The following is a 21,680-nucleotide window of genomic DNA, read 5'->3' on the forward strand; positions in this document are numbered from 1 at the left end:
GGATTGAGCCCTGCATCGGGCTCCACACTCAGCTGGGAGTTTGTTTGTGATGCTCTCCCTCCGTCCCTATCCCTCCCCAAGTAAATAAATAAATCCTTAAAAAAAAAGTTTAGTTTGTCTAGCATAGAACATGAAATTGCACTTGCAAAATTACAACAGGAAAGTGGGCTCAGCTGTGTAGCGTTGCTCCTGAGTGCACACGTGAAAGATTTTACCTAGTGTCATAGGGAATATGCAGCTATGGAATGTTTTAGGATTGAGGAATAATACAATTGAAACTAGCTAAGGAAGCTCAGGTTAATGGCTTTGGGAGCAAATGGAATAGGAAGTCAGATTCAGAGATACGGTTATGCCCCTAATAGTTAAGAACAAATCCTACCTAGTTATTTTTGCTCTCTCTTGGATTAGGAGCTGAATTTCTAGTGAAAGACAAGTCTGATTTCCTAGAAACCAATTTTTTTTTTCAGATCTTTGGAGAACGATGCAAGATTCAAGATTTTCTGTGATGATATATCTAACAACCCCTACACAGACTCAGCATAATCTCCTACAATAGCGACCACAAAAACAAGCACACACAAAACCTTCTTTTTGGTCCTCTCTCCATTTTTTGTCCATCGGATCCCATAATTATTTACCTAATTATCCCACCTTTTCGGAGTCCATTTTCCCATTATTTAGTAAAAGAATTACACATTCATCGTAGCCACATCTTCAACTGGACTATGTTCTACATAAAATTAAAGATGATTTTCAAGGAAAATAATAAAGTCATACATTTGAAGTTTGATGGTTAGGCTTTAAAAAGAGAAATTAGTGAAGTAAGTTGTTTGAAGGTCAAAAATGTTGCAACTTAGGGATCCCTGGGTGGCGCAGCGGTTTGGCGCCTGCCTTTGGCCCAGGGCGCGATCCTGGAGACCCGGGATCGAATCCCACGTCGGGCTCCCGGTGCATGGAGCCTGCTTCTCCTTCTGCCTATGTCTCTGCCTCTCTCTCTCTCTCTCTCTGTGACTATCATAAATAAATAAAAATTTAAAAAAAAATGTTGCAACTTACATACATGATGAAGATAAAAAGAACTCCTGGTCAGAACTCCTGAGGAATCCTAGAAGCAATGTGAAACTCAAGCTGCGAATCTGAAAAGGAATGTAAAGTATTAACAAGTACTACCAATGTACCATCATCATTACCTAGAAATATTTTCCCCTTGCTTCTGAACATCATCCATTTTTATCTGGATTATAACAGCTCTTCTATCTGCCTTGTTTTTCTGGCCAGTGGAATAGATGAGTCATTTCACCATCTGGGCTAGAGGAAAGGGAGATGTATGGCTGAATAAAGCTGAATATTATCTGTGTAATGATGGCCCTGTGGTCCAAAATATCTCTCTTTCTCAGTGTCCTCATCCACACTTAGTCTCTCTCCAAAACAAAATTAGGGGGTATTCTACAAGAGCAATTTCTGGCTACTTATTCCCAGCTCTAAGTCAACATTTCCAAACTTTTGGTAATAGGAAGTCCATGCAACATTGACTTTTTGAAGGTTTGGTGATGGCTGAAAAGGTTGGATTAAATTAATTTAGCAAAACATATAGCAGCATTTTTTTTTTTTGAAGTGCCATTCAGAATCCCCCAAAGCAAGATCAGCACTTGAGGAGGAAAATGCCAGTCTTTGCTTAGAGGTGGAGTTAGGGTTGACCAAATGCGTGTTTTCAATTTATCGTGTGTGTGTGTGTGTGCGTGCGTGTGTGTACACGCATGTATACTCTGCTAAATACCAGGGTACAGTGGTGAACAAAGTAGATAGTTATCTTGTCCTCATAGAGTTTAAAGATGAGTGGAATCAAACATGTAAATACATACACATATATATCAAGGAATCTGAGACCTCTATTTAAAACCTAATGGGAGGGGATCCCTGGGTGGCTCAGCGGTTTGGCCCCTGTCTTTGGCCCAGGGCGCGATCCCGGAGTCCCGGGATCAAGTCCCACGTCGGGCTCCTGGCATGGAGCCCGCTTCTCCCTCTGCCTGTGTCTCTGCCTCTCTCTCCTCTCTCTATGACTATCATGAATAAATAATTAAAAAATTAAAATAAATAAATAAATAAATAAAACCTAATGGGGATGCCTGGGTGGCTCAAACTATTAAACCTCCAACTCTCGGTTTTGGTTTGGGTCATGATCTCATGGTTGCGGAATGGAGACCTGTGTTGAGCTCTGCACTCAGTGTGGAATCTGTTTCGGATTCTTTCTTCCTCTCTCTCCCCCTCCACTCCTCCCCACTCGAACTCCTCCTCTCTCCATCTCTAAAATGAATAAATAAAATATTTTTGAAAACTAAAATAAAAATAAAACATTACAACGCCAATTGTCAAATTTTGCTTCTGTAAGATTACTTTCTTTTCATAAAGAGTTAATGCAAGCCATATGGTTCATAGCTTTATATTGTTATATTTTGTATGTATAGCCATATGCTCTGTTTTCAATTTTTTAAATATGGATAAGAATTTCGTAGAAGAAACAAACTTGCTAATAAAATAGAAGCCTGAATACGGACATGCATTGCTGAGGAAAAGATAGAGGTTATGGTGAATCTGTTGATCAAGATATATGAGGTACAGTTGATGAAACTGGTAATGCTCAGCAATAAAAATAGATGACATAAGTGTATATAGAACTTCAGAAATTTAGAGATGAAAAGGATCTTATTAAGATAATAGTCCAAATATTTCATTTTGCAAAAAAGAATAATATGATAACGTTTTTTAGGTTATGGAATTAATCAGTAGAGGAATCAGGATTACAACTGAAATCTCACAACAAGTCACTGTTCTTTCTCCAATATCATTCTAAATTTCCATGGCAGCTGGTTTCCGATTTCAAAATGGCTTTTGTCATCAATCAATCAATCTCATGATCATCATCACTTAAATTTATTGAATGCTCACTATGTGCTGATTACTGATTTAAGCACTAAATTATCTCCTTATACTTTACAATAACTCTTTAGCTTAAGTGCTGTTACAATCTCATTTTTTAGATGTAGAAGACAAGAAGTAAAGAGGTCTTTCAGCTACTAGGAAACAAAACCGAGGTCAAATATTGGTCTTACCCCAGTAGTTAAAACTTTTAACTACTCTTAACTACTCTGCTCTATTCTGAGTAACTAGAGTCATCAGTTCTAAGTCTCATGGGCAAATGTTATAAGAAGAAAATTTTCATCTAATTTAAGGAGAAAATTTCTAAAAAAACAAAAAAAAAAGGAGAAAATTTCTAATATTCCACTTCTGACAATTTAGAATTGAAATGAAACCCTATTTCAATGAGCTCCCCCAATACTATAAATGTTGAAATGGATCTTGGGGAAGGACTTCCGCATTAAGTAGGAAGCTGAACCAGTTGGTATCAGCTCTCCCTTCTAAACCTTCAGATTTTTTGTATCTTTTCACTAATTGTGTGACAGTGTTGTAGATCTCAAAGCCTGTTTGTTCATTTTGCAACTATTAGACTTAGAAGAATGTATTTTCTAAAGGTATCTAAACATTCACATTTCCAAAAGTTATACTGAATGTTGGTTCCGAATGTTGGTTCCAAACTTTGGCTGTGGGCTCTGAAGTGTCATTTCTTTTGAAGCCTCTGTCTTTTCTTTTGGCTGCCCCAATCTTAACCTCCTTCCTATTTGAGGAATTCCCTACTATATATATCTTAAGGGGAGGCAGAGCTTCCCATTGTAGACACAGAAATGTCAGGTATTTGCTTTCCTACTCTCCACTGGCACATGACTGGGGCTCCAGTTAACCAGGTGCCCTCTCTAGGGACTTTGACTCAGGAGCTAGTAGCTATAAAGAAGCAGTCAGGAAAGAATTTGTTTGTCAGCAACAGCAGCCAGTTCTGACTGCAGAATCGCCACAAGCACCATCCTGTGCTGCTGTAGGCTGTATCATCCGTGCTCAGTGGGGTCATAGCAGTTCCTCCCCAGCCTGGTTATGTCACATGCCTCAGGCTGTGATTCTGCATGCCCAGCCTCTGTTCTCACCGGTTTCCCAAGCTTGCTTCTCCAGTCTTCTCTACATGTCTCTACAGTTACCCAATATTTTTTCCATAATTTTCTTTTTTTCCCCTTAGTTAACTAGTTTTGGTGAATTACAATCTTAACTGATACAGTCCCCGTCATTAGAAAATAGGATCTATCGATTTCTGTTGAACTGTATATACTTCCCTTTACAAGTATGAGAATTGTTAGGAATGTAAACTCCACTATATTTCGTGCTCTGTGCCAGGCAATGCTAAAGGCATACCCAGGTGTATGATCCACAGGATGTCCTCTAGGCTGGAATGGTCTATTGCATCAAAGAGTATGTTTGAGCCAGTATGTTATCTCCTCTTCCTCCTGAATCTACATGAAAGTAATAATCAAGAAATTTAAAAGTGTAAGTCATAAATTATAAAAATAATTGGAGGAAGGATATAGCACATGTGAGATCTCAAAATTTTTAGAAAACAGAGATCAAATGCAAGAATTAACTGATTGGAGCCAGGCAGGAAAAAAAGCTAAATACTCAAGGATACTTGGAAAGAATTATTAAAGTTGAGGTGGGAAAGGAGCAAACTTAATCTCAGAGATATTTGATATTTCAGAAAACTAGGCACTGGTATGGAAAATAGGATTTCAACGTGTAACCGATATAAAAGTTTAACAATTTTTGAGATATTTTCCTTTGTATTGAACTATATCTTTATAATCTGCTGTGTACTTTACACTGCTGCGCACCTTAATTCAGAAGTGCCACAAAGCAGGTGCTCAGTAGCCACATGTGGCTAATGGCTACTGTATTGCACAGTGTAGGGTCTATATGAAAGCTACAGAATGAAGATAAATAAAATAGTCAAGTATTTCTCTCCAAGACAAAAAGGTTAACTATGTGTTTTTTAAATTTTATGGAAATTCAATTAATTAACATATAATGTATTATTGGTTTCAGAGGTAGAGGTCAGTGATTCATCAGTTGCACATAACACCCAGTGCTCATGACATCACGTGCCCACCTTACTATCACCCAGTTACCCCATCCCCCCATCCCTACCCCTCCAGTCACCCTCACTTTGTTTCCTATGATTAAGAGTCTCTTATGGTTCACCTCCCTCTTTGATTTCATCTTGTTTTATTTTTCCTCTCTCCCCCTATTACCCTGAAGAAACAGGGTGCAAAATTTTAGCATTTTAGTATTGACAATTCTCTCAGCAAAACAGCTAGTGCTCCTCAAGGTGAGCTCTTCCCCTCGACAACACCCATTCACATTCATTGAACTTATAATTTACTTATTACTTTCAAGCCAGAGCACAAATCAAGGGTTATCGTGCACATGAAGAAAGCTTGTGTTACGAAAAGAATATTGATTTAAAAATACTGTAGATAACACTGAAGGAAATAGAGATACTTCAAAGAATGGAAGGGAACTTTAAAAACAACATAAACCTCTAATTAGAATCTTTGGGCTCAGTAAGATGGCAGTATTAGGAGTTTTATCTTTCCTCCACAGAACACTGATTTTTGACAACCACCCATAGATCAGAGTACCTTGGTAGGAGTCTAGGAGTCCAGGGGAGACAATGGAGCAAAAAATCCAAGAATGTGTGCATTTAAGAGGTTAAGAAGAAACTTTACCGATGACATCCCTCCCCAAGGCAGCACAGCTCAGGGCCAAAAGAGACCTTTTAAATCTACAATTTCTCCCATTGGGGAAAGTGAGAACATAGTGAATGAGTACCTCTGAAAAATGGAATATTATTTTGCTTTAAAAATATAGAAATCCTGGGACTCCTGTGTCGCTCAGCGGTTAAAGCATCTGCCTTCGGCTCAGGGTGTGATCCTGGAGTCCCAGGATCGAGTCCCGCAGCGGGCTCCCTGCATGGAGCCTGCTTCTCCCACTGCCTGTGTCTCTGCCTCTCTCTCTCTCTCTCTCTCTCTCTAATAAATAAATAAAGAATCTTAAAAAGCACCGTAGAAACCCTGCCTTTTATACAACATGGATGATCCTAGAGGACATTATTCTAAGTGAAATTAGCTAGATACAGAAAGACAAATACTGTGTGATCTCACTTATATATGGAAACTCAAAAATCAATTCATAGTAACCAAGAGCAGGATGGTGGTTATCAGGGTGAAAGAATCAGGGTAAATTTGTCATAAGGTGCAAATTTTTAATTTTAATATAAATAAGTTCCAGAGACCTAAGCATGGTGACTATAGTTGACAATAATTTATTGCATACTTTAAATCTGCTGAGAGGGTATATCTCAAAAAAAAAAAAAAAAAAAGAAAGAAAGAAAAGGTAACTGTATGATGTGATGAAAATGTTAAAAAGCTTGACTGTGATCATCATTTTACAATGTGTATATATAGCGAAACATCACATTGTATACCTTAAATATGTATAATTTCATTTGTCAGTCATACTTCAGTAAAACTGGGGAGGGAGAGAAACTTTGGGAAGATTCAAGAAAAGATTATATCCAAAAAAATAAGGGCAGTATGGCCTAAAGGAGAGAGAAAACTTAGAAATTAAAAATATGATGGCTGAAAAAAATAGTTCAATGTAAAGAATTAAAGTCTAAAAACTCTAGGAAAACTGAAGAAAACTAGAGAGGATGAAAAGGTTAGAGAAAAGAATTGCAAGCTATCTAAAACTCAAAGAAAAGAGAGGGGAAGAAATTAGCAATCTAATAATATAGAAAAATTTCTCTGGGCTCAAAGATTGAGTTCTATATTTATACAGAAAAAAATTTTACTTAATGCCTAAACAGATGAATCAAAATAAACCCACATTTAGAACAAATTGTTACAAAATTTTAGAACAAAAATTATACAGAAAATGTGCTAAAAGCTTCCAGAGAGAGAAAAAAAAAGCAGGTCATCCATTGTTGTTATTATTCATAATCAGTTTCAGAAAACTTAATACACTTTTGCAAGTTTAAGCAGAAAAAAAGATTTATTGCATTATATAAAATGGCTGGTAGAACTGATGAAATAAGATTTAATCTGGGCATCCAAGAATGATCTCCCAAACCACACCGAAAAAGTGGGCCACCGAGAGAGCATCTGTTCTTGCCATCAGCAGAAACACAGCACCAACAGCTGCTGGGTGATCCAAGGAAACTATCACTGTAACCCCAGCTCCAGAACCCCATCACTTCCACCACGATCCACAGAATTCTAGACCAGGCACCAGTATCTTTTCACAGCTCACAGTGATCCTTCCAATTCCTCCAACCTGAGTTTGCAGCAGAAATAACCAAAATGGTAGAAGAGTGGCATTGACTTAAGACCCTCATTTTCGCCTTGCAAATCTCCCATGGATGTGGAATTGGCAGACTCCAAATCACACCCGTAACTGTAGCAGCTACAGGATCTAAGCGAAGTTCTAAAGGTTCTAATTTCTCCAACATAGAGGGATATGTTAGAAGGTTGTAATAAAGGCTGAAGGCTGAAGAAGCCAGTCATTATCGTCCATCATAGTATGGCCCCACGCTCGTTTTAGGATTAAACTTTTACACAAAAACAGCTACCATATAACGCCATTTAGTTTCTCTGGGAAAGGAGAGAACCAACATCTTATCAATCACCACACCTGCTTCTCAGTCCTATGTTGATGTGCAGACACCCAGTGGTTCTCAAATCCTAGCCTGATTTAGAATCCCCCGGTGGGTTCATTAACCACAGTGCTGGACCCCACTCCCCATGTTTCTGACTCAGTAAGACTAGGATACAATGTGAAAATTTGAATTCAGTTCCTAGGTGATGCTGCTTGTAAAGTTTCAATAGTATGAGAACCATAGGTGGAAATCATAGAATGAATAATGTCACCAGCTGTAATTGGTGGAGCATTTATAATTTCTTTTTTCAAGTACCTATTTCATGTTCTTTTCCTTCAATGAGGATGCGGCTGGTCAAAGCTCTTTGACTATTTGTGAGGATTCTCAGCATAAACTTGGAACCCATGATTGTAGACAGCTCCTCCTCGGCCAGCATGGGTCATTGAATCCCACTTAAGTACCTCGGGACACTGGGTGGCTCAGTGATTGAGTATCTGCCTTTGGCTCAGGTCGTGACCCTGGGGTCCCAGGATGGAGTCCCACATGGGGCTCCCCATAGGGAATCTGCTTCTCTCTCTGCCTATGTCTCTGCCTCTGTGTGTGTCTCTCATAAATAAATAAATAAATAAATAAATAAATAAATAAATAAATAAATAAATAAATAATTTAATTAAAATCTTTAAAAGAAATAATAAATTAATTAAAATCTTTAAAAGAAATCTTTCCCCATCACCTCTTTCACCACTAGGTGGACCTTATGTCTTCAGGAAATACACTTCCAGGGAGTGTTTCATGACAGTTTAGTGTTTATCTGTTACATCACCTAGGGTTGCTTAATTAGGATGACCTTTTGTAACAAAATACTGTAAATTCATAGTACTGGCTTACCGGTTGGTCAGCGAGTGGTGAAGCAACTGATTTCAGACGCTGGAAAGATGGAGATCCGTGCTATGCAATCTCAAAGCATTTGATTAAACAAACAGCTATCACTGTGGTAACGTGGGATGTGGACAAAGTGCTCCAGGAAAAATGTTTTGAAAACAGAATGTTAGAGGTGTATCTTGTTACTACCGATTGTTTAGCAAAGTATGAGATTAAAGAGATGAGCTCAGACAAGAAATGGTTGTGTGCAAATAGGAATAAAATAGAGAAATTTGGGGGCAAAATAGAGAAATTTGGGGGCTGCAAATGATTGGAAAAATGAACTTCCACCAGACCCTGAACTGTAGATAAAAGACTAAGAAAAATAAAATAAAATAATAAAAAATAAATAAAAATAAAAGACTAAGAAAGGTTTTGATCGACACGGGACAATTCAGACTAATATTTAGGGGGGGAAATCCAGTTTAAGAATATAGCTTTCCCATCTAAACCTGACAGTCATCACTGTTAAATTGAAAGAGAAGCATGGAGGCTAAGATGTAAAGATTAAACCAGACTTGAGAATTAAATCTGGCACAGAACTTTGGATAATGGCTCCTATATCATAAAACTGCTTGGAAGAAAAATATCAGAACTTTTGTTAAGATTGGAAGGAGTTATATTGATAACTATTGAGTCTACATTAGAAATGCATTTCCCTGTTCAAACTTTAAAACAACCATTTGGTGGACTTCTGGTTGCAACCACACAACAAGTTAACTTTCATCAGACTAACTTTCCCACTTAAAGCAATTATAAAAACTGGGGAAACACGTAAAACAAATGTTTGAAGGCATTGAAGAGTTAGCAAAGCAAGTAGAACTTGACAGCCTGTGATTCTTGAGAGAATTTAAACCCCAAGGTGAACTTCACGTTACTCTGGCTTTTCCCCTGAGCATATACATCAAATTGTGGTATCAAGGACCAGAGTCCAAGCAGAATTTGGTTCTCTTAGTCCACGGTGGAAACAAGAGGTCAGAGTACAAAGTCGCCAAAATGGTGAAACTAGAATGGAAAGTCCCCAAAAGGAAGGAACTGCAAATAAGGAACCTCAAAATCTTCATATAAATTCCCTTAAAGTTATTGGCTGACTCTTAAATGATGCAGGCAAAGAGCAAGATTCCAAGAAACCAAGCAGAAAACAGTGACTGAAGATTATAAAGAACTAGGGAGAGGTTTCAGTCGTCATGCAGTCTGGGAGTCAAAGACAGGAATGTAAGTCCTGCCAAAAGACAGAGATCTTAGTAAATATCCCAGGTCTCCGGTTGAGACCCCAAAAGGTAACACTCTAAGAGTCAGAACCACATCCAATGCATAAGGGCTACATCCTACTAGGAAAGACAAAACCTAAGTGGAGTAGTCTAACAGAGCTTAAGACCGAGCTTCCAGGTTCAAGGTGACCTGCTGGTACATCATGATCACTAATAACTGTGTCCATGCTAGGCTAATAAAAAAACTCAGAAATCCTTCACATTCTTTTCTTCCACCCTTCCTTTATTCTATCGGCTAGATGGTGGTACTCAAACTTTAAATGAAAGCCACATATTGAAGATGATTGAGCTCAGGTCCCTAAATGTGAAGCAGAGCTTCCCGCCTGTCCTACTGAATGGGTGTTTAATAATAAATTAATTTATTACATAGTCTTACATAGGTACCACTGAGTCCCAAGGATTTTAGTTGTTTCAGTGGCTAGAGTATCTTAAACAACCTAATATATACCTCGTATAACCTCTCTATCACCTCATTTAAATGGATGGCATAGTTTTAATTATATCTGGTTTTTTAGTTGAAGAAAGTTAGGCTCAAGACAATGGAATGACCAATGTAAACTAAGGTCATTCCGCTCATAAATGACAAGGCTAAGATTACATTTTCTATTTCTTCTTGAGTCAGTTTTTGTGGTTTGTGTCTTTCTAGAAATTCATCCATTTTTGCAGAGGTTTTCTAATCTGATAGCACACACATGTTCTTAGTTTTCCCTTACAATTTTTAAAAAAATTTCTGTAAGTTTAGTAATAACATCCCCTGGTTTTAGTAATTTGAGTATTCTCTCTTTTTCTTGTTCAGTCTAGCTAAAGGTTTGTCAATTTTGTTGATCTTTTTGAAGAACCAACTTTTGGTTTTGTTGAACACCAGACATTTTAAAAAGCATAATGTGGAGACTCTGAAAATCAGATTCTTCTTCCTCCTGGGGGTGTTTCGTTTTTGCTGTTTGTTACAGTTGCTTTTGGCTTGTTTGGTGACTTTTCTGAACTAGCTGCATAAAATCTGTATTCTTTGTTGTGTGTGGCCATGAAAAGATTCTGCTTGGTTAGCTTAGTGCTCAGCCTGTGATTAGACAGATTTCCTTACATGTCTGGAACCAGTGTGTCCCCCAGAGTTTACTGAAGGTCTCTGTGTGTTGTGGCATGGGCATGGCTTCAACACTAGGCCAGGCATTGCCAGCTCTCCCTTAATCTTCATTTTTGGCTTCTACAGAGCCTCAAGGTCAGCATATGGTGAATGCTTCAGGCCTCCCTGGGTTTTTCCTGATCTTATGCACAATTTAGCACAGCCCTGCGCGTGTGTGTAGGTTTCTAATGTGTGTGGGTTTCTAGATTCCTATATGTTGGAGTTTTTCAAAATTCCTACAGATATTTTCCAACTTTTCACTCTTTTTGGTTAATCTGTTGTTTGTCCCAACTGTTTCCACTGCCTAAGGTGACTGAAAAGTTAATCGATTCCCTCTCATTCACGGTTTTTGACAAATGTATCTGGGGAAAAGGCTTTTTGCACTGGTTTGGCTCTGAATCAAGTCAAATGAAGACAGCCTTGCAAGTGAGATCTTCCAGGGAACCACCAGTTCGGTGAAATTATTCTCTTAGAATTAGATTTTGAAGGCAGTCCAATCTCACTCGGCTTCATTAGGTGGCTGCCCGGCTGCTGGTTTTCACCATGATCGTGGGCTGCTGCTTTTCAATGCAATAGCCGAGCCGTAACTGGGGGGACTAGGTTAAAAGAAGTCAAAACAGCACAAAAGCTTGTTGCTTTACTGAGAGACCCAGCTGTTTTCTTGAATAAATGCTTCCTGGATTGCTGCAAGCCTTTGGTTAATATCCAGAATTTGGAAAACCTTTATTCTGACAATTTTGCCAGTTTTCTTACTGCTTTAGTGGAGAAAAGAACTTTCAGAGGTCCTTATGCCTCTGTTTTGCTGATGTCACTTTAAGGCTATATAATTAAAACTCAGGCCCTCTCACTCTTTGACCAGTCAGTCCTCTGTCTATGATACCTGTGGTCATAAAACTTTACATGCATCTGAATCACCTGGAAGGCTCAGTAGGCTATAGATTGCTGGGCTCCACATTTAGAGTTTCCAATTCAGGTCTGAGGATGGACCTGAGAATGTGCATTCTTAGAAAGTTCCCAGGGATCCCTGGGTGGCGCAGCGGTTTGGCGCCTGCCTTTGGCCCAGGGCGCGATCCTGGAGACCCGGGATCGAATCCCACGTCGGGCTCCCGGTGCATGGAGCCTGCTTCTCCCTCTGCCTGTGTCTCTGCCTCTCTCTCTCTCTCTTTGTGTGACTTTCATAAATAAATAAAAATTAAAAAAAAAAAAAAAAGAGAGAAAGTTCCCAGGTAATGCTGATGCTGTTGGTCTGGGGATCACTCTTTAAGAACCACTGTTTTACACCACTCCTTCAAAGCGTTGCCTTAGGGGGTGCTTCTGAGTCTGGAATCAGTAGTAATTATATGTATAAGCCAGTAATATGTATTATTATCTCTACATTATACATAATAAAATAATACATAAGGTAGTATGTATTTAGTACTTACCACATGGTAGGTATGATATGCTTTTACCTTTATTAGGTTTTTTAATGTATTCGATGACTCATGAGTAGACATTATTGCTTTCCCCATATTTAAATTGGAAATCAAGGCCAGAGAGGTAGATAGGTTGCCCAGAGGCACACAGACATAAACGCAGGAATTATTATAAGAATATGGTCTGTTTGATTCTAGAATACATGCTTTAAGCCTCCATGGCAGTGTTTCCCAAAGAGTAACATAGACCCTAATGCCTTGGATGACTTCAATTGGAACATGCATGCAAGATTAAAAACAATGACTCGTATAGCGAGAAAGTGATTCCTATTTTAGCTCTATTTTTCTATCTTTTGATTACATCATAATAAAAATGCCATTTGCATGCTTATCTTCAATACCAAGCTTCTTATGCTTGGTAACCTCCCTGTTTTAACAGGTTTAGAGTTTAGGCTCAGAGACATTAGTAGGCAACAGTTTCTAGCTGTCATTTAAAAGATTGTTTCGTCCACTTTTCTTATGGTTACTTTCAACCTAGGTGGATGATGGGGGTTTTCCATCATAGTCCTTTTACAAAGTTTCCCCTCTTAAAGAAATTGAAGAAAAAATACATTTATTTAAAGAAAATAGTAAATAATACTGTGAATCGTATACACAGATATGGTATGAAAAAGATTGAAATTTGAGAAACCTTGCCCTAACCAACATATTAGTATATCCAAATGGATCAATATGCAACATCCCAAAGGGAGATTAGGGAAGTGTGATTAAAATATAAATTGTGTTTCCAAGAGGGAGAGACTTGGATGGAAAAAGAGCCACAGCTTCTAGAGCAACATGTGTAAAGCAGAGAAATACCAAGTGGGAAATGCTTTCTTGGATTAAAAAAAACAAAAAAACAAAAAAAAAACAACAGTACTACAAGGGTGGGCTGAGAATTAGATTTGATTTCACAAAATATCTATATAGCAAATCGTCGTAACTGAAGTTCTCATAGTAAACCTTGGATAATTTGTTTTAATCACAAAAGTCCCGGTTCTCGGCAGATTTTGCAGTTGCCAGGGGCAGCGCAAGAAGTAAGCACAGGGTGTTATTCTGTATGTTGGCAAATTGAACACCAATAAAAAATAAATTTATTATCAAAAAATAAATAAATAAATAGTCTTTCTATAAAAAAAAAAAAAAGAAGTGGGGCTCTTCGTTCTTGGGGAGAGGGATGCGATCAATATACCCGAGCCCCGGGCGGGTACGTGGTGGGGCGGAGGGGGCTGGGTTGGGGACTAAGGTGGGAGGAGAGCAGGACCGTAACCGGAGAAGCAGACACGTTCAGGAGAGGGGGGGGAAAAACAAAATTAAAAAAAAAAAAGGAGGTGTGCGGGCCGAAGAAACCACTGAGCATCACGGCATGATTCAGTCAACTGTTGCCCGTGTTTAAGTTACGCAGAAGGCCCCGGGACTACAGCTGTTGTATTTACCGTCGGGCAGGTGATGGGAGCTGGTCCTTCTGGGCTGCACAGCCCCCGAGCCTCCCGGTGCAAAGTGGGAGGGGGGTCAGGACCGGGCTGGGGGCGGAGGGGGGCTGGCAGGAGGCCGAGTGCCCCGTCCCCACCTGGGCGGGGGGCGCAGGGGGCCGCAGCGTCCCCGCGGGGAGGGGGAGGGGAGAGGCGGGGCCGAGGAGGGAGGGGAGGGGATGGGGAGGGGATGGGGAGGGGATGGGGAGGGGATGGGGAGGGGATGGGGAGGGGATGGGGAGGGAGTGGGAGGCCGAGTGCCCCGTCTCCGCCTCCCCCAACCTGGAGGGATGCGCGGCGGCCGGAGCGTCCCCGCGGGGAGGAGGCGGGGCAGAGGGAGGGGAGGAGGGGGGAGGGGAGGGGAGGGCCGGGAGGGGTTGGGAGGCCGAGTGCCCCGCCCCCGCCCCCCCACCTGGTGCGGATGCGCGGCGGCCGAGCGTCCCCGCAGGGGGGGGGGTGGTGGGGGTGGGGGTGGTGGGGGTGGTGGGGGTGGGGGTGGGGGGGGTGGGGGGGGTGGGGGCGGGGCCCGCGGAGCGCGCGGGGAGGGGGGGCGGGGGGCGGCCGTGCCCGCGCTCGCTGTCGCCCCGCCCGGCTCCGAGCGGCAGCGCGCTGGCCTCCAGCCCGAGCCGGTCACCCGGGCGCCCAGGCCTCCGCGGCTTAGCGCTGAGCGGGAGCGCGCGGCCGGGGCGGCGTCGGGGTCCCTGCAGCCCGGGCGCTCCCGCCCCATCGCGGAGGCCCCGCCCTGTCTCGCGGCCCGAACCACAAAAGGCCGCGCGCCGAGCCCGCCCCGCCCCGCGCCGCCCCGCCCCGCCCCACCCCGCGCGTCGCAGTGCCGCAGGGGCCTCGGCCGGGCCGGGGAGCGCAGCCGCAGCCTCCCGCCCGCCGGCCAATCGGCGGCGCCCTCCTGGCCCGGGGCGGTCTGCGGCGCCGGCTCGGGCCGAGTCCCTTCCCCTTTCTCTGCCACGTCCCAACCGGTGACGTGAGCCCACTCCCCGGGTCCCCATTGGGCGCGTGGACTTTTCCTGCAGAGGCCCTGGGCGCCGATTGGCCGGCACCGCCCGGGGGCGGGGCTTGCGTGCCCGCCTCCTCCGCCTCCGCCGCGGCGCTGGGGGCGGGACGCGCGGCCGCCGCCGCCTCTGCTTCCGCCGCCGCCGCCGCCGCCGCCGCCGCCGCCGCTGCCGCCGCTGCGCGTTCCGCGGGGGAGGAGTCGGAGGCGGAGAAGAAGGCGGTGGTGGCGCTGAGGCTCGGGCGCTGCCGTCGCTGCGGGGCCGCTGCACTGTAGGGTGAGCCGTATTTCCTTTTCTTTCCTCAGGCCGAGCTGTAGTGGTGCGGGGAGCGCGGGGGTCGGGGCGAGGGCGGCGGCGGCGGCGCGGCGGGGGCGCGGGGGGGCGGGGGAGGCGCGGGAGGCGCGGGGCCTGCGTCCGCCGCCGGCCATGGTGGGTGGGGTTGGCGGCGCCACGGGCCCGGCCCCGGCCCCCGCCCCGGCCCCCGCCGCCGCCGAGTGCTGCCCGGCGGCCCGCGGAGCCCCCGCCGCCCCCGCCCCGCCTGCCGTTGCGGCCGCTCCCCGCCGGGCCGGCCCGCCTCCCGGGGCCCTCGGCCGCGCCGACCCCCGCGCGGCCCGTCCCCCCGAGCTCCCCCCGAGCCCCCCCGTGCTCCCCCAGCTCCTCCCCCCGTGCTCCCGCCGGTGCTCCCGCCGGTGCTCCCTCCGTGCCCCCCAGCTCCCCCTCGGTGCTCCCCCGGTGCTCCTCCGTGCTCCCCAGCTCCCTCCATCTCCCCTTGGTGCTCCCTTCAGTGCTCCCCTGGGTGCTCCCCCTAGCTCCCCCAGTGCTTCCCCCGCTCCCCCCCGTGCCCCCCCATGCTCCCCCAGCTCCCGTCGGTGCCCCCCCGCCCCCCAGCTTCTCCTCCCCAGCTCCCCCCCCGGTGCCCCCCGTGCCCCCCCGTGCCCCCCGGTGCCCCCGCCGCTCGCAGTGTCAGGCCGCGCTCCCCCGCCCGCCGCCCGCCGCCTGGAGGCCGGCCTCCCGCGGATGGCTGCTTGCTAAATCATTTTGCGCACCTTCGAAATGCCGAGTTTAAAGCCGCCCGAGGACCAAGTTGAAGAAAAAAGGGAGGACGTAAAATACTCTTTTTTTTTTTTTTTTTTTGTTTTTTGCAAAAAGGAAGAATAATCTGTTGAGGAGACTTCCCTCGCCAGGCATTAAAATTTTTTTTTTTTTTTTTTTTTTTGCTTCCCGTATGCACGGGCCCTGCTTTGAGTCTGCTGCCTCTGTGAACTTTATGTTTATGTAGGTTTGTTTTTTTAAGGCTTTCTGTATTTGCTTTTTTTTTTTTTTTTTTATCATGACCTATTTGGTCAAATTTCCTTAAAATGGCAGTCCCCTCTGCCGAGGACTCCAGATCATTCCAAGAGCATGTCAATAAATATGAAAATAACAGAAAGAAGCGTGTTAACGATTTGTAGGTTTTTTTGTGTTTTGTTTTTTGTCTCATAGCATCCATCCCATTTTTATAGGAGATGACTCTAAGTCCTGAATATTGGCCCCAGACACGCAAGCTCGATGTAAAATTGGACAATATAAGGAAAAGGCCTATGGAGCAAGACTTGGACACTTGTCATCCTCCTGTCCTACTCCAGTCTCTGAAGTTAGCCATTTACTGGGCATTTTTAGAAACGCATTTTTAAACACATACATATAAAGTCGGGGTTCAGGGGTGAGGCGGGAGGAATACCAAACACCTCGCTGCGTCCCTCCTTCCTCTCACCTGCCCACGTGTCTGGCCCACCTTGGTTTGTTCTTTAGGGCTCTCTCTGATAACTTTGTTAAGGGTAAGCGGTATTTCATTGGTTTGGAGGAGCTAGGATTATTTGACCTATTGAAAGACATTCGATTAGTTTCTTTTCGCTGTCAAATACTGCTTTATTTGAAGACAACTTTTTAATGCATTGATTAGTTTTTAGTTGCACACTTTACACCTTAAAATTTTTTAAAAAAATTCCAACAGTTGGAGGAATGAACGTAAGGTAAATAGTGCAGCACCCACTTCCCCTTCTGGTCCTGCCTTTATTCTAAAAGTCACCTGTTAGGGAAACGTCCTCTGTGTGTGATCACTTCTGGAGCATAGATTCCCTCCAAATGGAGTTCCTGCGTTAAATGGTATGCATGTTTTAAATTTTGATGACCGTTTTTCCCTCTTTCCAGAATTATTCTTGACTGTTTCTTATGCATTTCTTCCCCAGATGAACTTTAGATGCAACTTACAAATTTTTAAAAATCCTTAGTTTTTTATTTTCTTTTTTTGAATGTGACATTGAAATTTTAGATGGATTTGGGGCAAACTGACCTTTGTAATACTGAGCCTCTCCCCCAGAAATATGTTCGTGTATGGTGTGTCTTTCCCTTTTATTCACATCTGGCTTTATATCCTTAGTTTGGGTTTTATAGTAGTTGTGTCCCCGCCCCCCATACTATGGCATTCCTTCCTAGTAATCCTGGCTAGAGTGTGATGTGATTTGCTCTGGTGGATAGAAACTTGCAGGAACATTTTCTCTCTCTTTCTGGTTATAGGAAAACTTACGGATTTTTTTTTTTTTGTTTATCATGAATCTAATCACTTTTGAGTTGGTGATTACCTAGAAGTGTTCACACCTTTCTGGCTTTCTTTTCATTTTTTTTATAACGTATTTTCCTCATTGCTTTGGCTAGCGTACACTTGCGGTATAATTTTGAAGAATAGCAGTGGTGGCTAAAAATGTGGTGTTGTTTCTGACTTTGAGGGACTGCTTCTGATGTTTTAGCATCCATTAACGATGTTTGCTGAAACTTTCTGTTAAACGGGAAATGTTAAGTTAAAATATTTTCTTCTCTTTTCGGCTTTCCAAGATGATTTTGTTGTTGTCTTTAATTTCTGATGACATTTTTAAAAACCGTAAGTGGGTGTTGAATTTTATTGATGGTTTTGACTTTTGAGTGGTTATGTAAGGGCATCACCAATCTCCCTGGTTAGTATTTTCCCAAGAACGTTCTGTTTTATTTTTTTTTATTTTATTTTTTTTTAAGATTTTATTTATTTATTCATGATAGACACAGAGAGAGAGAGGCAGAGACATAGGCAGAGGGAGAAGCAGGCTTCATGCACCGGGAGCCCAACGTGGGATTTGATCCCGGGTCTCCAGGATCGTGCCCTGGGTCAAAGGCAGGCGCTAAACCGCTGCACCACCCAGGGATCCCGAGCGTTCTGTTTTAAAGAATCAACTTCATGAAGATAATTTACATGTAATAAATGTTTTAATTTAAAACACACAGTTCAGTATGTTTTGACAAATATGTATATCCTTGTCACCACGACCACATTCAAGACTAGAATGTTTGCATTACCACGGTCAAGATAGAGGATATTTCTGTCATTCCCAAAAGTTCTCTTCTGTCCTCTACAGTAAGAGACATTTGTACCCCTCAGCCCCATGAAATCATTGTCCTCTCTTCCTCACTCTAAGTTGGTTTCATTTGTTCTCAAATTTCATATAAATGGAATTATATAATATGTACTGTTTTGCATTTAGTTTTTTTTCTCTTGACTGATGTCTCTGAGAATCATACATGCTTTTGTTTGTGTTTAACTGGTTCATAGCTTTTTATTGTTGAGTTGTAGTCCATGGTATTAACCACAGTTTGTTGACCATTTCACTTATTTATGGATATATTGATTGTTTCCGGTTTGGAGCTGTGTTTGATAAAGCTGCTAGCAATGAACATTCATTCATGAAGTTTTGTGTGAACACAGATTTTTGTTTCTCTTGGGTAAATACCTAGAAATGGATTTGTTGGTATGGTAAGTGGATGTTTAATATAAATAATAATAATATAAGTGGATGTTTAAATATAAAAACTTGCCATACTGTTTCCCATTTTACAGTTCCAGTTGCTCTATGCTCTCATCAACACTTGGGCATTTCAGTCTTTTTAATTTTAGCCCTCCCAGTGGGTAGGTAGTAGTATCACACTGTAATTTTAATTTGCATTTATCTGATGATTAATGATGCTGAAAATTTGGTCTTGGTCATTGTGTGTCTTCCTGTGTGAAATATCTGTTCAAATCTTTTGCCCATTTTTAAACATTGTCTCCTTGAGTTGAAAGAATTCTTTATGTATTTTTTTGTGTAAGTCCTTTGACCCACACAGACAAATACATACACAGCGCAGTCGGAAGCTTACTTTTTTATTTTCCTAACTTTTCAAAGTAGAGGAGCTTTTAATTTTGATTAAATTCAGGGAGACCTGGGTGGCTTAGTCTAAGTGTCTGACTCTTGGTTTCAGCTCAGGTCAAGATCTCAAGGTCATGAAATCCAGCCCCGTGATGGGTTCTGGGCTCAGCCAGGAGTCTGCTGGAGATTCTCTCTCTCCTTCTTCCTCTCCCCCTCCTGCTTGCGCTTGCTCTTTCTCTCTCTCTCTCTCTCAAATAAATCTTTAAAAAAAAATCAGTTCATCAGTCTTCTTTTATGATTTGTGTTTGTGTTCTAAGTTTCCTCGATGCAAAGTTGTACAGATCTCTTGTGTTTTCTTCTACAGGTTTTATAGTTATGGTTTTTATGACAAGGTGTATCCTGCATTTTGAGTTAGTTTTTGTATCTGGTGTGAGAAGGGTTAAGTCTCCTTTTCTCAGTTCTGGTACCATTCGTTAGGAACACTTTCCTTATTGAATTAACTTAGTCAAAAACCAGTTGACCATATGAGTCTATTTCTTGACTAACCCTTGATCTGTGTTATGTCATTTTGCCAATACCACATTGTCATGATTATTTTGTTACTTTATAATAAGTCTTAAAGTCAGGTAGTGCAAGTACTCCCAACTTTATTCTTTTTTTTTTTTTTTTTTTGAGTCTACTTTTTTTGTTGTTTTGAAGTTTTTATTTGAATTCCAGTTAGCCTAAAGTTTAATAGTTTTGGGTATGGTATAGTGATTCAACACTTATGTACAATACCTGATGCTAATCACAAGTGCGCTCCTTAATCACCATTACCTATTTAACCCTATAACCCCTTCCCACCTCTCTCTGGTAACCATCAGTTTGTTGTGTATATTTAAGAATCTGTTTCTTGGTTTGCCCTCTGTCTCCTTTTTGTCCCTTTGCTTCCTTCTTTTGTTTCTTAAATTCCACTTACGAGTGAAGTCATATGATATTTGTCTTTCTCTGACTTAACTATTTTTCAAAATCATTCTGGCTATTCTAGTTTCTTTCCTTTTCCATGAAATTTTTTAGAAGTGACTTACTGGTTTCCAGCTTTCTTTATTAGGTATAATAGGGCCTTTATCAAGTTATTATTATATATTAAGTACTTTTTTTTAGTACTTTTTATATATTGAATATTACCATATTAAGTATACCAGGCCTTTTATCAAGTTAAGGATGTTCCCATTCCTTTTCTTTGATTGTGGGAATTTTTATCAAGTGAACATTGAATTTTACTGTATTTATTAAGATAATAAATATTGCTTATCTTTTTGATCTGTTAATAAGATGAATTGCATTGCTTTTTTTCTAATGTTGAATAAACCTTGCATTCATTTAGCATTATATTATCATTTTCATAAATTTGTGGATTTGATTTACTCATCATAGTTTATTGAATACTTTTTTGTATTTATGTTCACTTAGGATGCTTTTTTGTGTAATTTTTTTGTGTTGGAATCATGCTGGTCTCATAGATTTTGAGGGTGTTTCTTCCTCTTATATTTTCTGAAAAATTTTGGATAAGAGTATTATTATTTTAAGATTTTATTTTTGAGAGACACAGAGAGAAAGAGAGGCAGACACACAGGCAGAGGGAGAAGCAGGCTCCATGCAGGGAGCCTGATGTGGGATTTGATCCTGGGTCTCCAGGATCATGACTGGACTGAAGGCAGGCACTAAGCTGCTGAGCCACCCAAGGGTCCCCCCAAGAGTAGTATTTCTTTAATAAATCTTTCTTGTTAGAGTGTGAAAGCTAACCCATCTAGGTCCAGAGTTTTTTTTTTTTTTTTTTCTTTTGAAAGGTTTTAAAAGATAAATTAATAGTTGTAAAATGATTAGGATTATCCGCTACTTCTTGAAAGGTTTTGGTTTTCGACTACATGAATCACTTGTACTCACTATACGAGCGTTAGTGGTTTGTGTCTTTTTTTTTTAAGATTTTATTTTTTATTTTTTTAAATTTTTATTTATTTATGATAGTCACACAGAGAGAGAGAGAGAGAGAGGCAGAGACACAGGCAGAGGGAGAAGCAGGCTCCATGCACTGGGAGCCCGACATGGGATTCGATCCCAGGTCTCCAGGATCGCGCCCTGGGCCAAAGGCAGGGGCCAAACCGCTGTGCCATCCAGGGATCCCGGTTTGTGTCTTTCAAGGAATTTATCTGTTTCATCTATTCATCACCAGAGTTGTTTCTTTATTTTCCTTTTAATGTCTGTAGCTACTATAGGGATGTCTTTTCATTTATTCCTTATGTTGGCAGTGTTTCCTCTCTTTTGTCTTTATTAGTTTGTGTCCAGGTTTACCAATTTCATTAATTTTTCCAAAGATTTAGTTTTTTGTTTTATTGCATTTTTTAAAAAAACCTTTTTGGTTTCATTGATTTTTGGTCTTTACTATTTCTATATGCCTTTGGTTTTAAATCCATTTTGTTAGGATTTCATAAGGTGTGAGCTTGGGTCCTTGATTTGAGACCTTTTCCTCCTAAACACTATATATTCCTACAACCTGTGTTATGTTGATATTTTCTGAATTCTTATGGGACTTTCACTTTGACCCATGGTTATTTAGAAGTATATTGTTTCCTTTCCAAATATTTTGTGATATTTGCCTATGTCATTTTGCA

The 21,680-nt window shown here is 41.9% G+C and overlaps 1 protein-coding gene across 3 annotated transcripts in view; it reads left to right on the plus strand.

The window, feature by feature from the left end:
* PJA2 (praja ring finger ubiquitin ligase 2) overlaps positions 1-21,680 on the plus strand; it is a 292,291-nt gene that overhangs the window by 209,150 nt on the left and 61,461 nt on the right. Inside the window, exon 1 of one of the 3 annotated variants that reach the window (XM_025437279.3) lies at positions 14,956-15,112. The exons of the other annotated variants lie outside the window; for them this stretch is intronic. The gene's annotated coding sequence lies outside the window, so the exon portion shown is untranslated. Of the gene's footprint in view, positions 1-14,955; positions 15,113-21,680 lie in introns of those variants that run through there. 3 annotated transcript variants of the gene reach the window in all.

The sequence above is a fragment of the Canis lupus genome, chromosome 3 (assembly GCF_003254725.2).
Source record: "Canis lupus dingo isolate Sandy chromosome 3, ASM325472v2, whole genome shotgun sequence".
NCBI classification, from domain to species: domain Eukaryota; kingdom Metazoa; phylum Chordata; class Mammalia; order Carnivora; family Canidae; genus Canis; species Canis lupus.